This window comes from Panicum virgatum, chromosome 6N (assembly GCF_016808335.1).
Source record: "Panicum virgatum strain AP13 chromosome 6N, P.virgatum_v5, whole genome shotgun sequence".
NCBI lineage: Eukaryota > Viridiplantae > Streptophyta > Magnoliopsida > Poales > Poaceae > Panicum > Panicum virgatum.
The window spans coordinates 36,616,556-36,633,691 of NC_053150.1; the positions used below are offsets into that span (position 1 = coordinate 36,616,556).

The 17,136-nt window shown below is 45.0% G+C and overlaps 1 long non-coding RNA gene across 1 annotated transcript; it reads right to left on the reverse strand.

The window, feature by feature from the left end:
• Nucleotides 1–9,015: 9,015 nt before the first annotated feature.
• On the reverse strand, nucleotides 9,016–9,898 carry LOC120678620. The gene is made up of 2 exons (XR_005676657.1): nucleotides 9,755–9,898; nucleotides 9,016–9,274 (listed from the first exon to the last, which is right to left on the reverse strand). It is a non-coding gene; the product is annotated as an uncharacterized LOC120678620 (long non-coding RNA).
• Nucleotides 9,899–17,136: the final 7,238 nt, after the last annotated feature.

Here is a 17,136-nt window from a genome sequence, read left to right on the forward strand (position 1 = left end):
ACGCCGCCAGAAGAGCTCTGTGGTCTCTCTGCTACACTCATCACCAGGAACTGAGCTTCACCGAGTATTGTCACCTTCCTTGTCGTACTAGTGGAACTGAGGACACAGTAGTACCACTGGGAGAAGCTGGAGATGACCGTCTCAATGTTCTTGCTCTAGTCACCGCAGCTCTCAACACAGATCTTGAGGGTGCCACCGCCGAGTTGGACAACACCCGCGAGAAGCTACAAGAAGCTCAAGCCAAGATCGCACAGCTAGAGGCATAGCTCGCTGGAGAACACCCACCTGTGGATGCAGAAGAGCCCCTTTATCCTTCCATGTCGCCGCCCCGCAAGAGACTTCGCTATGGCGAACCAGGCTCCACCACCGGTCTTTTAGACTAGGCTTCTAGGCTATTAGGCTGGTTACCCTTTACATGCTTTGTTTCGCTAGTACCGTTCCTGTGAGGACGACGATGGTGTAATAATGCTTGCTTTTGTGAACAAGTGCTTGTTTCGTTTTGTTTAAACTTGGTTTGGCTTAATAAAATATTTTAAACATGTTTTGGGTTCATATCTTGGTTCTCTTCTTCTTTATCTATCTTATCAGTTCAACACTCTTATCCAAAATTCATTTCTCTAACAATCAGATGGTAAACACTAGGTCAGAAGGAGGGCAAGACATTCCTAGCACAAGGCGTGCACACATAGTCAATCGACAAAACCCACTGCCACCTCCACCTCCACCTCCAAATCCAACAATGGAACAATTCTTGGCAGCTCAGATGCAGCTTCTGCAGAACCTCACCGCCACAGTTGCAAATATGCAAGCGCAACAGAATCAGCAATAGCCTCATGTAGCCCAGCAACCCAGAGATAAGCACAGGGAATTCATGAGTCACCATCCACCAACATACTCCCACTATGTGGATCCACTTGATGCAGATGATTGGCTAAAAGTCATTACTAAGAAGCTAGATATCACTCAGTGCAATGACCGTGAGAAGGTTTTGTATGCCTCAGGTCATCTGGAAGGATCTGCAGCAGACTGGTGGGATGCTTACACTGCTGCTCATGCTGATGCCAACACCATCACTTGGGATGAATTCAGAAACAACTTCCGTGAGCATCATGTCCCAGCTGGTGTGATAAAGCTCAAATAGAAGGAATTCTTGGCTATGAAGCAAGGCAATATGTCAGTCAGTGAGTACAGGGACAAGTTCACTCAGTTGTCTCGATATGCTCCCAATGATTTTGATACTGATGCAAAGAGACAGGATCACTTTCTGGATGGTCTGATCGGGCCACTCAACTATCAACTGCAGAGTCATACATTTCCCAACTTTCAGACACTGCTCAACAAGGCTATAGGCTTGGATAGCAAGCGCAAGGAACTTGGTGAAATGAAGCGGAAGTTCCCGTCTCAGGGGCAATCTAGTAGCAATACCCGCCCCCGCTACAACTCTTCCCAGGGTTTTCCATCTCGTTCTGGAGGACAAGGTGTATCAACAGAATCAACAGAGTCAGCGCACTCAGCAGCAACCGCAGCGTTATAATCAGCAGACTCAGCGCACCCCCAATCAGCAACAGAATTGTTCAAGCAACACATCAGGTGCACCAGTGCGAAACAATAACCCAGTTCAACCCAATGGCTGCTTCAAGTGTGGTGAAGTGGGACATTATGCCAACAATTGTCCCAAGCGCAATGTGCAGACCCCCCAGAATCAGAGGAACAGTGGACAGAGGCAGAATCAACAGCAACCACAGTAGCAGCAGCAGCCTAGAAACAATAACCAGATTCCACAGGCAAACAAAGGCCAGCAAAACTATATGCGTGGAAGAGTGAATCATGTGGTTGTGAAAACAGCTCAAGAGGATCAGGATGTTGTGTTCGGTATGTTCCTAGTCCACTCAGCTCCTGCATCAGTTTTATTTGATTCTGGAGCATCACATTCCTTTATTTCCGCTCAGTTTGTTGCAAAATATGGTATTCCCGTGCATACTATGTCAAAACACATGCTAGTTAGTTCGCCTGGGGGCAATATGAAGGCCACGTATCAATGTCTTGGAATTAGTTTCAAGATTATGGACAGAGATTTCTATGCCAACTTTATAGTGCTAGATTCTAGTGGGATTGATGTCATTCCGGGAATGGGATGGCTAAGCAAAGTTGACGCAGTTATTCAGTGTGCCAAGAGGTCAGTGCTTCTCACAAGTCCAGAAGCAGAACGGTTTGAGTTCATTGCAACACCTCTATCCGCAGCAGACTGTGTAGTAAATCAGATGAAGGGAATACCTTTGGAAGATATAAAGGTTGTCTGTGAATATCCCGATGTCTTTCCAGAAGATTTGCCAGATATGCCACCTGATCGTGCTATTGAGTTCAGTATTGATCTTTTACCTAGCACTGCACCTATTTCTAAAAGGCCATATAGAATGGATGTTAAGGATTTGAGTGAATTAAAGAAACAAATAGAAGAGTTATTAAAGAAAGGATTTATCCGCCCTAGCTCGTCACCATGGGGAGCACCAGTTATCTTTGTTGATAAAAAGGATGGCAGTAGAAGAATGTGTGTAGACTACAGAGCACTTAACGATGTGACCATCAAGAATAAGTGCCCGCTACCTAGAATTGAGGACTTGTTTGATCAGATGAGAGGTGCTATGATTTTCTCTAAGATCGATCTAAGATCGGGATACCATCAGTTAAGGATTCGACTGGAAGATATTCCCAAGACGGCATTCACAACAAGATATGGTTTGTATGAGTTCACTGTGATGTCATTTGGATTGACAAACGCTCCAGCATACTTCATGTACTTGATGAACAAGGTGTTCATGGAGTATCTCCACAAGTTTGTGGTTGTGTTTATAGATGATATCTTGGCATTTTCCAAGAATGAAGAAGAACATGAGGAACACTTAAGATTGGTGTTACAGAAGCTTCGAGAAAATCAGTTGTATGCCAAGTTGAGTAAATGTGATTTTTGGTTGAGAGAAGTGTCCTTCCTTGGACATGTTATCTCAGATGGAGGAATTGCAGTAGACCCCAGTAAAGTTCAGGATGTTCTGAATTGGAATCCACCAAAGAATGTGTCAGAAATCAGAAGCTTCCTTGGACTTGCAGGCTACTACCGCAGATTTATTGAAAGATTCTCAAGGATAGTGAAACCTCTTACCTCTCTATTGGAAAAAAGGAAAAGAATTCAAATGGGATGCCGCATGTCAGGCTTGTTTTGAGGAACTAAAAACGAGGCTAACCACGGCCCCCGTGTTGATAATGCCTGATATTCACAAAGGGTTTGATGTTTACTATGACGCTTCACGTCTCGGTCTCGGATGTGTATTGATGCAAGATGGCAAAGTGGTAGCATATGCCTCTAGACAGTTGAGAAAGCACGAGCAAAATTATCCTACCCATAATTTGGAATTAGCTGCCGTAGTGCACGCACTAAAGATTTGGAGACATTATATGATCGGGAATAAGTGTCAGATCTTCACTGACCACAAAAGTTTGAAGTACATATTCACTCAGAGGGATCTCAACCTGAGACAGCGCAGATGGTTAGAGTTGATTAAAGATTATGATCTGGATATTCAGTATCATCCCGGCAAAGCAAATGTTGTAGCAGATGCACTAAGTCGAAAGGGTAAAGCAAACATGGTTGTAGCTCGTTTGATGCCCCAAGAATTGTGTTGGGAAATGGAACGACTCAACTTAGGGATCATTTATCATACTGAAGCTGTGACCATGGAAATTGAACCTACACTGGAACAAGAAATCAGAAAAGGGCAACTAGCAGATGCTAAAATCAAGGAAATCAAGATTTTAATTGGTTTAGGCAAAGCCCCGGATTTCACAGAAGATGAACAAGGAACTGTTTGGTTCAGAAATAGAATATGTGTGCCTGACATTGATTGTCTTCGTGAACTCATTTTGAAAGAGGCACATGATTCAGCTTATTCCATCCACCCTGGTAGCACTAAGATGTATCAAGATTTGAAAGAGAAGTACTGGTGGTATGGTTTGAAAAGAGATGTATTAACCCATGTTGCTTTGTGTGATGTGTGCCAGAGGGTGAAAGCAGAACACCAACGACCAGCAGGTTTGTTATAACCACTGAAAGTGCCCGAATGGAAATGGGAAGAAATCGGTATGGATTTCATCGTAGTGTTACCTTGCACTCGTGACGGCTACAATTCCATATGGGTTATTGTGGATAGATTAACTAAGGCTGCTCATTTCATACTGGTCAAAACAACTTATACCAGAGCCAAACTAGCAGAGTTATACATGTCACGGATAGTATGCTTACATGGTGTTCCGAAGAAAATAGTGTCTGATCGTGATACTCAATTCACCTTATGTTTCTGGTAGAAGTTACATGAATCAATGGGTACAAAGCTCAATTTCAGTTCAGCATATTATCCACAGACAGATGGTCAGACTGAAAGAACTAATCAAGTACTAGAAGATATGTTAAGAGCATGTGCTTTGAAGCATGGAGGCAGTTGGGATAAAAGTTTGCCATATGCAGAATTTTCTTATAACAATAGTTATCAAGCTAGTCTCAAAATGGCCCCGTTTGAAGCTTTATATGGGAGAAAGTGCAGAACACCATTGTACTAGAGTCAGATAGGAGAAAGTCAAGTATTGGGTCCAGAAATTCTTCAAGAAGCTGAAAGACAAGTTCAGATAATTCGGGATAACCTCAGGACTGCACAGTCACGACAGAAGAGTTATGCCGGTACCCGAAAAAGGGAATTGACATTCGAAGTCGGAGATTATGTGTATCTTAAAGTATCACCTATCAGAGGTCTCCACAGATTCAAGGTAAAAGGAAAGTTGTCACCTCGGTATATTGGTCCTTTTCAGATTCTTGAAAGGAAAGGCGAAGTGGCATATCGGTTGGAGCTCCCTGAATGATTGTCGCATGTTCATGATGTGTTCCATGTATCTCAGTTGAAAAAGTGTCTGAGAGTGCCTGAAGAGCAGTTACCTATAGAAGAGCTTAATGTGCAAGATGACTTGAGATATTTAGAGCATCCAGTCAAAATATTGGAGACATCCCAGAGAATTACTCGGAGCAAAATAATCAAAATGTGCAAAGTGCAATGGAGTCACCATTCTGAGGATGAGGCTACCTGGGAAAGAGAAGATGAGCTTATGGCAGAATTCCCTCAGTTGTTCTCAAATCTATCCGAATCTCGAGGACGAGATTCTTCTTAAGGAGGGTAGGATTTGTAACACCCAAAATTCAAATTTGTTTTGAATTCAAAATGAATTTACTCAAATGGTGTTTGTGTTAAAAAAAACAAACAAACCTTCTCTCTTTTCCATCCTTTCTAACCCAGCCCACCGTTCCTCTTCTTTTCCCTTTCTTTTCCGCGAGGCCCAAGTCGGCCCAAAACCTTCTGATCGGCCTAATCAGTCCAACAGAGCCGGCCCAGTCCATCCCACCTCCACCCCCTCTCTCTCACTTCCAGGTGGGACCCACCCGTCAGGGTCACCCCTAACCTCCCGCCATCTCACCTCCACCACTGTACCGATCGCCGCCGGCCGTCTACCTCCCCGCGGCCGCACGTCTCCTCTTCCCCTCCCTCATTGCGTCGCCATCAAGGCTCAGTGGAGCCGTTCCTCCCTACATCGCACCTCCTCCTCTTCCGCCAGTAACGGTCGCCATCACCACCGTGGCCATTAATGGCCGGCCACCGAAGCGCCGCGCCCCCAGCTCTCCCCGCCGGCCTTCCCCCTCCCCTTGCTCGGCCTATAAAGCTTGTGCCCAAGCCTCCTATCCCGCTCCTTTCCATGCTCCAACCTCCCCGCTCGCTCAGCGCCGCCGCGTGAGCTCTGCACGGCGCCGCCGCCATCGATCTGCCGCTGTGCCACCTCTCCTCGACGTCCAAGCACCGCCGAAGCTTCGCTGTGCTATGAGGATCTCCACCAGCCCTTCATTCCCCGAGTTCCCGCCCCTCCGTGCTGGCAATTCCTTGCCCCTCGCCGGCCTGGAACCACTCCGCCGCTCCAAACCGTCGCCCCGACACCTCCATCGAGCTCGACGTCACCTTCTCTACCTCCCCGGCCCTTCTGCGTCGCGAACCGAGCCCCAGAGCGCCGACTTCGGCTTACTCCGGCGACTGCGCCACCGCCCGCTGCCGCAACCCTCACCGCCGGCTCCTCCCGAGCCGCCCAGCGCCACCCGCCGAGCCACGTGCGCAACCGAGCTGAGCTCAGCAGCCAGCCAGCCAGCCAGTAGAGCCGCGAGCCGCAGCCGAGCCGCCCTCCCCGCCTTTTTGCCGTCTGATGGTGATCCGACGGGTCATATCCTTCCAGACCCAGTCAATACCGCTCAACCTGAGCCGGCCCGGTCCTTTTAGCTAAAGAGACCCTGTGTTTCTTCCAAATCAACCCGTCGTCCTGTCCTAGTTCAAAAGTAATTCTGTTTAGGTCCTATTTCTTTCGTTTTGGCCCCTGACCTTTCAAGTTTTTATGCCCACCGTCCCTGGACTCATGTTTTTCATTCTAACCCCTCCATTTATATGTTTAATCATAATCTAGCCCCTAGTTTCTTGCAAATAAGTCCCTGCAACCTTGTTTTGGCCATATCTTCTTTGTTTTAACTCTGTTTTCAGCGATTCTCACGCTCACGCGATCCTTGAATCATGATCTACATCTTTTTCAACTTATTCAATTCTGTTTACACTATTTTTGTACTGTTTCTTATTTTTTGCTTGTCTGATCGTGTAGACGACGTGCCGTACGAGGAGGATCAAGAGCAAGTGAACGAGGAAGAGCTACAGCAATTTGGCGAGGAAGGCAAGTGGCCTTCCCCCTCTGCATATTCTGTTTTGTCCCAGTAATATCATGTTAATTAACTTTACTTTATTATTGTATTGCATAAACTTGATGGCATAGCCACTAAAGATTTACCTAGTCTTTTTACCCAAGTCTTGGAACACCCGTTATAACTTTGTTGGGTAGAATTTCTTAGATGCTTTATTTTGGGTTGGTTATGGTTATAATCTTTAAATATTAAACATGACTTTATTTTTGTTGTTATACTTGTTTTAATTACAAGATCATGTTGTTTAAATGGAACATGGAGAACCACCCAAGAAAACCGTACAACCACAATACCACATGGTTCTGGTCTTAGCTGATTAATTAGAAACTTTAGCTGGTGACAGTATTGCCGAAAGGGAAGAGGGGAAGCATCGATGGGGTATAGCCCGGTCCTCTTGGGGTAGCGGCCTTTGCTAAGGAGCTGACCATTAGGGAGGGTTATTCTCTGCTTTGACTTGAAACCTTAGCAGGTTGTTACTTGTTAGGGAATCTTTGTAAAGGCCTCGTAGTGAACCCCTCGCCACTCACCAAAGGAAGTGTTTAAGGGCCTTATAAACCCAGGCGACACAGGGGGACACGAATTGTGAGGAAAGTGTACAACCTCTGCAGAGTGTAAAACTGATATATCAGCCGTGCTCACGGTCATGAGCGGCTTGGACCCTCACATGATAATTGAACTTGAAGAATAAATAAATTGTGGTTTTGGTTATATGATGTTGGTTCTTTTATGATCTTTATGCTTAAGTGGGTTGGTATAAACTTATACCTAGTAATTAGGTGCTGCTAATAAAATTTGACCAACTAAAATGCTAACTGCAATAAACCTTAGCCTTTCCTTGATGACCTTGTGTCTTCACCCCACTTGCTGAGTACCAACCATAAGTGTACTCATCCTTGCCTAATTGCTGTTCAGAATAGAACAATGAAGTGGACTACTTCAGTGACTTTGAGGAATTCTAGGAGCGTTCACCAGTCAAAATTCCTATGAGAGTTCATGAAGATATTCTGAAGATTTCGAATTGGTTATCGGTGAAACGTTAAGACCTTCGTGTCTATCTATCGGAGTGTGTAATAAAGTACTTATTTCTTTTTATTTACGTTGTTGAATATTGTCTTTGATATATTCACTGATGACATCTTCCATATGTGTGAAACTTGATCCTGGCGCACATATGTGATACATCTGGTGTTCTTTTTTAAACCGGGTGTGACAGACTCGGCCGCTGCGGCGGAGATCTTCGTGGTGTATGCTCTACTTCGCCATCCTGGCCCTTGTCGGGCACCTCAACAGAAGGCACAAGGGCGAGGCCCATCTATCTCTTACCGATGTCTGATTGAGAAATTGGAAGCCCTGGGTGTCTGAATTTTGTGGGTATCTATCGGTGCTCGGTGCAGGTTGGTGGGGGTAGGCCTGCGGTGCGGCGAGCTCTTCCCGAGAGCACCCGATCACACGGCCGTCTAGAGGATGCGCTCTTTGGCCCCGTCACTGCGCGTATCTACCTTGCTTCGTGCGTGCTCTTGGTCGTCGGCTTTCTGATGCTAATGCTTGCGCCGGCAAGGTCGTATCCGGAGAGGGCTGGCTACGTGGTTGCTGAAATTGGGTGGTTCCTTCACTTAGTTGCGTTCTGCACTTCTGCTTCATCATTTGCCCAGCACTTTGTCGTGAGGATTTTGGCATGTGCAACACATGACAAAGCCTTTACCTGGCACGGGGCAAATGTGTTGATTCCCCGTAGTTCATGTGTGCAAGTTTCCACTACTACAGGACATGGATGTAGTAACACCAACTTGTGTTACTATAGGTCATTAAAACTGTTACTGCGCTTCCTAGTAACACATCTTATTAGTGTTACTATTTCCAATGTTACTATAGTCTGATCTATTAGAACACAAGATACATGTTCCTTTAAATCCAAAAAAGTTTTACTACTTTGTAACACAATTTCTTGTCTGTTGGATCATTTATCAAGTGTTGCAATAATTATCAATGTAACACATTTTCTTAGCTGTAGTAACACTTTCACCATGTGGTATAGCATACAGTTTTGGATAAAGGAACATATGTCCGTAACACATATCCTACCTATTGTAACACATTCAGAATTTAAAGTAAATTATTATTTCACACCTGCATATAGCATATAATGTTGACACCAAATTTTAGAGTCAACATAACACATTGCACCAAACAAATATTTCAAAAACCATAGGACCTCACATTGATTGTAGGAAAGTTTCAATTGTAGTACTTTCTTACATCACATGACAGTTCGCTATACATAATTATATAATTCTAAAGAGCAAATACACATAGTAATGAAAAGTACAAGTCTACTCTACTCTACTAGAAAGCAAAATGTAAATATAAATATCTAGTATTCTTGAAATTCGTTGCTTCTGCATCCATCCGTGCACACATCGATTTAAGAATTCAATCGTTGGTACTCCAAACCTGCATAGAGAAAGGACTAAATCTTTGGTTCGTTCTTCTATTTAAAGGGCAGGAAACCATATTTGCAAGTCAGAGGGACGCTAGAATAACTAAACGTAGCAGTACGTAGAAGGCCAGATGTGCTTGCAGCCACAACAAAGACATGGAGTAAATTCAATTTGCAGAACATTCTAAAACTCCAATTTGCAAAGAATGCAATGTGTCACTAATATCTAGACAGTGGGGAACTTTATGTCTTTTCTGTCTATAAAGGATAAAAGTTTTCTGCTCTATTATTACTTGTTAGTTTCACAAACATTATTTTTGGAACTGTGGGTTTCAGAACAAGTTTTGCCGGTAAGATAGCTATATGCCTTTGTTCTGCTACTTTATTAGACTATAAAAGGTGGGTACTGATTATATAAGCACGTTCTTGAAGCAGCCTACTACAAATAAGCAAAGGAAAAACACGAGGGTGAGGTGAATGTAGAGGTTTCTTACCCAATATAATACTCTTTCCATGCCTGCAATCACCTAAGAAAAGAAACACATAAGTTTAAATAAATCAGACATGTAAAAATATTGCTAATAACCTTACAACATTCAAGTACCATATTATAGACAGATTACATGGCTTTATTATCATCAATTTATTATTAGCCAAGTCATTGGTGCAAGTAGAGTAGTGTTGGATCAAAAAAAAAACAAGGGAAACAGATTGTACCCCAATGTTCTAATTATAGTTCACTTTAGTTTTATTCTAAATCAACTATTGTAACTTTGATGTTGGATCAAGTTTTTATATAAATATATTAACACATTGTAGCGAAAATGGCCTCTCATGCCATATTTCAATATAATGTTTTGGTGATTGATATAGACAACACAACACTTGGACTAATATGATTGTTAAGATGACCATTCTCAGGCTTTTAGGTTCAAGTGATGACAAAGAGAAGATAGGCATAGCTAGGCCCGAAGGGCCGCCCCTACGGGGGTTCCGCTAGATATTGGTGAACGTCGGTGCAGTTGCCTTGAAACCTCTTCGGTCCAAAGGATTCGAAGATTGAAGAGACCATGAAGAAACCAAGTCAAAACAATCAAGACAGAGATATTTTAATCACCGGTTGAACCGACGCTAAGAAAATTACATACGTCGGTGCATTGACTTGGAGCACGTCTGGGAGTTTTGGTAACACCGGTTGAACCGACGCCAGGAAAGTTGAATACATCGGTGCAATGAACTCAGCAGCTGAGGCAAAATCTATACACCGGATGAACCGACGCTAGATATTGGTGAACGTCGGTGCAGTTGTCCAGAGAGTTAGTTTTTCAGCAACTACACTCACCGGTTAAACCGACGCTGCATCGGTTGATTACGTCGGTCGATTGAGGTAGCCGTTGAAGTATAATGGCTAGTTGGAAAATGCACTCACCGGTTAAACCGGTGATGACAAAAACGGGAGCATCGGTTTAACCGGTGATAACGCTTTTTGTCAGCCCTTTTCCAATGGTTAGTTTGGGGTGTGTGGGCTATATATATGCCACCCCACGGCTCATTTGAGAGTGCTGGAGACCAAGGAAGTATACAAGAGCCAAAGATCATCTCCAACCACCTTAGAGCTTCATTGTACATCATATAGGCTTAAGCACACTTGTGAGAGTGCTCAGTGCTTGTAATAGGGATTAGTTCTTGCGAGAGCTCCCTTGAGAGAAGTCTTGCTGCGGCAAGCAATCCTTGTGATCCGTCGTGTGACCCTCCGACTTGGTGTGGAGTGGCAACGACACTTTGTGTGGGGGAAGAGGAGACCCCCTACTTGGTGGAGAAGCTCCGTAGTGAATTTCGGCTGGGTGACCGAAAGAGACGGTGGTGGTGCACGAGACTCGGTGTCTTGTGGGCACTTGCCTTTGATTGCCGGCATCGCCTTGGTGGCATAGTGCAAGACGGTGATCGGAAGAGCCTCGGTGTCCCGTGGACGTAGGCGTTTGTACCGAACCACGTTATATGACCGTGTCTACTCGGGAGTTTGCATCCCTCTTGCACTTACCTCTTTACTTACCATATTACGTTTCCGCATTTACTTTATCTTGCGTGCCTTTACTTTCCTAGTTAGTTTGTTTAGGATTGGCTATAGGTTGCAAGCTTTTTGGGGTAAGTAGAGAGTAGCAAAGATAAACCTTAGTCATAACTAGCATGTATAGGACGTGTTAGGTTTATCTTATGCAAGTAGATTGAGCCCTAGGTTAAAAAGCGATTAGCGACCCTATTCATCCCCTCCCCCTCTAGGGTCGGACACCCCGGTGATCCTTACACACATGATGGTACAAAATAACTACACTATCTATACATATTTCATGATTGATTTAACTAACTAGATGTTGTAAATATTGGTTCATTCTTTTATAAACTTGATCATAATAAGTGAAATTTGACTTAGGACAAAATTAAACTGAACTACAATTTAGAACCAAGGGAGTAGTTCACAGCCTTTGTTGCAGTTTAGTGCATTTGACTACGCTTCGTGAGATGCAAATTAGCTGGGTACAATGAGAGTAATACAGTAGTCACTTAAGGCACTCGCTTTGTGTTTGTTATCAGGTCAGTCCGTCAGTGTCATCGTAGAACAAGTAGTAGATTTCGATGATGCCGCACACAAGCATGATTCCAGGCACATGAAAACATCATAAACCGGTGGGAGAGGAGAGCCATAGAAAGCAGGGGCGGCAGCCTAAGGGTGGCCGCGAGCTCCGGGACAGTGGATGGTTGGCGAGGAGGGACCTACCGGGAGCAGCGGGTGGGCCGAGGATGGGCACCGCCCTGCCTTGCGCCTGGGCAGGGATGGCCAGTGCCCTCGCATAGTACAGTGTGGTGGGGATGGGCGGCGCCAGCACGGCCACACGCCTAGCATGCCGGTCGCGCGGAAGCGCATCAGGTGTCGCGCGGCCATTGTTGGGGACGAGAAGCACCGGCGCGGCCGCGTTCAGGGACGGTGACGGGTCCTAGGCAGCCGCGGCTGGACAGGGGGCGCCGGGCGTGCAGCAACGGCCATTGATGGGACGCCTCTGGAGGCAGTGATGGAGATCGCCAGATTGGCACGGCGGTTGGAGGAATCGTGTGTGGTTTGGAGACTTGGATTCTGGAGTGGTGTGAGGACGGGAGAGAGATAATGACAAAATACCACCCAAAAAAAAGATGATGACAAAATGGTGTAAATCTGCAAACGGGCCCCTAGTTTTGTGCCAAATAATTTTGTCATCCCACTCTTTTTTCTTATGACACCCTTTCTTCAATCCATGACCCAACAAATTTTGTAGATACATTTTTGGATAAAATTAGCATAATTTTGTAGATACATGTTGGATCAAATTAGCACGATGTTGTAGGAAACATACCAAGATGAACCCAAGAAAAGAGAAATCATGCACGTAATTTTTTATATAAAAAAAGAAATCTAGCATTCATGTGTGGTTATAGAAGATTGGTTTGGGCTGTCTTCCGCTTGTGCATAGTTCAATCGGTAAGAGAGATAACTTCATCGTAAGGTTGGGTGAAAAACTAGTGGATCGGCTAGCTCGTTAAAAAATGTTACCAAGCCGAGCCAAGTATTTAGCTCATTTCAATAACGAGCCAGCTCGAGCAGGCTTGCGAGATGCTCAGGAGCTAAAATGAGCCAATGGGCTACATCCAAACGCTTTAGCCCAGATAGAATTCTGGATAGGTAATCAGTATCACCATATAAAACTTGTCTCAATGCCTAGCTCTCTAACTCTGTGTGTCTCTCCCGGTCGATCTCCTAGCCTCTTATTTTACCCCCTCCCCTCCAATTCTCTATAACAACGCAGCAGAGCACGACCGCCGGCCACACCCAACCGATCGCCTCCTAACCTCCCGACTTCACCTCCCTCGCAGTCGTCTCCCCTGGGTCCTGTGCCAGGTTGATAGCAACACCACGGCCCTCCATGTTACCCCTTACTCTGGCGTACACTAACCTCTTTTGGTGTTGCCCCTCTCCCATTGGACATTATTCTTAATATCCGATGGAACTACCCCCTTCCACCACCTGCTTCCATCTCGGCACTGGTGGCACAATGACACCTACGCCGCTGCCCACGACAACGGCCGTCATAATTTCATTGGACACCCATCCGGCACCTCCACCACCTGCTGGGGGTGTTCCACCGCCCGTCTACGGTGACCCACTTGCTGCCTGCTCCCTCATCATCTCTCTTGTCTCCACCGCTGGCCAATAAGCCATGGTAGACCCACATGTTCAAGCTAACCATTAAAGCTTGTTCAAGAAGGTCACCATTACCGGGCAGCACAAACATAGCATTCATGGTGAAGGTATCCGTAACACTTTTGTTGTAATATTAGTTTTGTGTTACTACAGTATATGCATTTGTGACATGCTTTACATGTTCTAGTCAAGTGTTACAACATACTACTATTTTGTAACATCTTGGTTGTAACATTAATTTTGTGTTACTATAACTGTTGTCTGTAATACATTTTTCAAAAAAAAAGCTATGTGTTACAACCTTCATTTGTAACACATATTTTTATGTTCCTATAAAACTTCATTGTATCACATTGGTGGTTGTGTTACAAGAGTGCGTTACCATATCTATGTTTTGTAGTAGTGTTCAAGCAAATGAAGAGATTATCAACTAATTTCTACACATGGATTTTAGCAGCATGTCAGTTTCTGTGATTTTCCAACTCTGATCTCTTGGTTATACGTGTGTGAGCTTACTCTGCTCAAATCTTTAAAGTGGGTTCTTTTTTTGGGCGACCGTGCCTAGGCAGCACGTTTTTCCGTAACAGGAAGAAGTTTACAGAAGCAATTTAAAGTAAGGTCGCGATGGCGAACTCAAACTGAAAGCAGGGACTACAACTAGGCTATTACATTGAAATGACTTTGCGACCTAAAGCTAGCAACTTTCGGGAACAGCTTCAGGAGGTGTGTAAAGCCTGCAGAAGCCCAAGCTTTTCCTTCGTCGTCCAGAATCTTTAGCACCATGTCCCTCGCCGCGGTTGTTTCTCTCCTTCCAAAGCAGCCATGCCACCAGGACGACCATAGTGTCGAAGGTCTTCCGGTCATCACGATGCATCTCTTTGCGCGACCATTGCCACCAGTCGATGAATTCCTCATGAGGCAGCCAGTTGGGCGGCTAGCCTGAACCAGTTCCACTTGTGGAGCAGTATGGTCCAAATTTCCCGTGCAAAAACGCACTCAATCAGGATGTGCGAGATAGTCTCTGGCAGCTGTAAACATGCCGTGCATGAGTCATCATCTTGCAGATTGTGTCACTTTCTTCTTGCTGCCGTCCAACAACGATCGTGCAGCACCAACCAGATAAAGAACTTGCAGCGCCCAGGTGCTTTATTTCGTTAGCAGCTTGGCTCCAGGGATGGGGTGTTCCTCACTGCGGCTCCAGTGGGTTCTAATAAGATTGTTGTCGGTGATTACTCGTAGATATATATAGTGCTTCTTCTCCTTGTTAGTGTTTTTTCCACAGTCTCCCTCCACCTTGTTAAATGGTTATAAATCATACTTTGCTGAACCTGTAAGCCGTGAGCTTCCCAAATTAATTCATTTTATTAGATTTCTTCCTTTTTTGTTGGATTGAAATAGTTGTCAGTTTTTGTTTACATGTGATTTGCATGGGCTTAGCCGCTTAGATTTCAGCATATGAGCTCCTGTCCTAATGCGCATAATTTACATGTTAACACCAATTGAATGCTTTCTTACATTTCCAGCTGCCACGTATACATATGATCCAAAAAATTAAATTGGCATACCATATAACCAGGTTTACCTTCTGTTTGTAAAGAACTTGTTTGATATATGGACTTAAATATTATAGTTTGCTGGAGCTGATTTGCGAGTATGTTTTCCTGTTCTTATGCTACTTCAGTCATTAGCCCTTAATTTAATTTGATATTAATCTAGACTAGAAATATTGATTTCTAAGTCCATGGATGAAACTTAGTTGATAGGCGTATCACTACCGGAAAACTGTACTTTGTTGTGTGCTCGGGCCTTTGCCGAGTGCCAATCCTCGGGCACTCGGCAAAGAGGCCTTTTGCCGAGTGCCAGACACAAGGAACTCGGCGAAATCTTGGCACACGGCATATCTTTTCTCGAAGCTATTTGATGGAGAGGTGGTTTTTCTCGAAGCCTTCATCAGGTCATATCTTTTCTGCAACTGTGGGTTATTATTTAATTATTTCATTATGCACACAGTGATTTATTTCCAAAACAATTAGTTTGGTCCTTCTTTATAAGATGGTTTATAATATATATCGTAACGAAATTGGTAAATGATGCATGAAATTAAATTAGCGCCTACTATTTAGTTGATGCTTTCTTTGGCTTTCAGTTTATCGGTAACTGCATCGTCACTTTGCTTCAATAACGCATGTGTTCTTGCCTTACTATACTGTTGGGCTTTACATTATAGCATGCCATTCCTAATGACATATATGCTCTTGTTGCAATTTCAGTTTAGAAATGTGTGGTTGCTTCCCTGGAGTACAAGTAAGAGAACTGAATAATCGTTCCTGTCAAATGAAATGTTTTATTTTTAAGCTGCTTTCACGGTATTGATAGAGAAGTGACTGTCAATGAAATGTTGATTACTGTAAGTAACAAGTGACTGGAGTGGCAGGTTGTTATGCTACATCCTCAGTTCCAGATTGTGGAAGTGCTATCATCTCTAGGATATTAGATAGTAGTCTCCATTAATTACATTCATGTGTGGCTTCTGAAGAAGTCAGTTTTGCAACTGAGGATGGTGAAAGGTGCAGTATATCATTTCCAGATCACAGACCCGGAACTATTTGCCGTATCTCCTGTGTAACAAGATATGTATTTGTAATTGCTCACTTGTTAAGAATCTGATGACATTGGCATACAAGCCTGATGTTCCATTTGCCCTTCTCCATAATTCATCTGTTGGTCGCAAAAATTATGTTGTGCTGACGTGCGTGACGCCATCTTTCTAGATGGTTCGCTGTTAATGGTTGCATTTGGTGTGCAGGTGGCAATATAATTAGGAATTCAGTCTGTTGGAGGATTGGAGCGGGTCGTGGCAGCGGTGATGGGCTATGCAGCACGGATACAAGATATGCGTATCGGTATCGGGCCGATACGGATACGGGGATACGTCATTTTTCCAAAAAACCCGATATGCGGATACGTTTTAGTATTTTTTTATAAAATAAATATTAATACATATTATTGGTAGGAAAAGGAAAATAAAAAAAGAAAAGAAAAAGAAAGGAGAAGAAACTTAGAAAGTCCAGCCCAAGAGACCACCAAACAACCCATATAATCTTGACCTAGTGCTGCTACTCTCCCGAGACACCATCAGGTGCCGCCTCTCCCCCCTCGTCCCTTTCTCTGGCCCTCCCCATCCTACTCTCTCTCTCTCTCCCGCCGCCCTCTCCAATGCCGGCTCCCCTCCTCCCGCACCCCGCCGCCTCCCTCACCACTGCTCCTCTCTCGCCGGCCCTCGCCTCCCCGGAGCTCCCTCCTCCTGGCGCCGACGGATCCCGGCGGCCGGATCCTGGCACCGCCAGCCCTCCACTCCCTCCCTCCCTCTCGTCTCCTCCCACACCGCGTCCAGGCTGGTGGCGGCGGCGCGTCCCACGCCGGTCGCTGCAGCGCTGCCCCTTCGCCCTCCCTTCCTCGCCGGATCTAGGTGATGGCGGCGGACGGCGGGCCTCGTCGTGGACCTGCGGGCTGCGAATGGCACGGGTGCAGTCGCGGGGCAGCACCGCCGGCCTTTAGCTCCGCCCCACCACACTCCGCCATCTCCCTCTCCTCTCTAGGCCGTATCCGACCAAATACGTATCGAATCTGAGGTTTCCCGGCCCA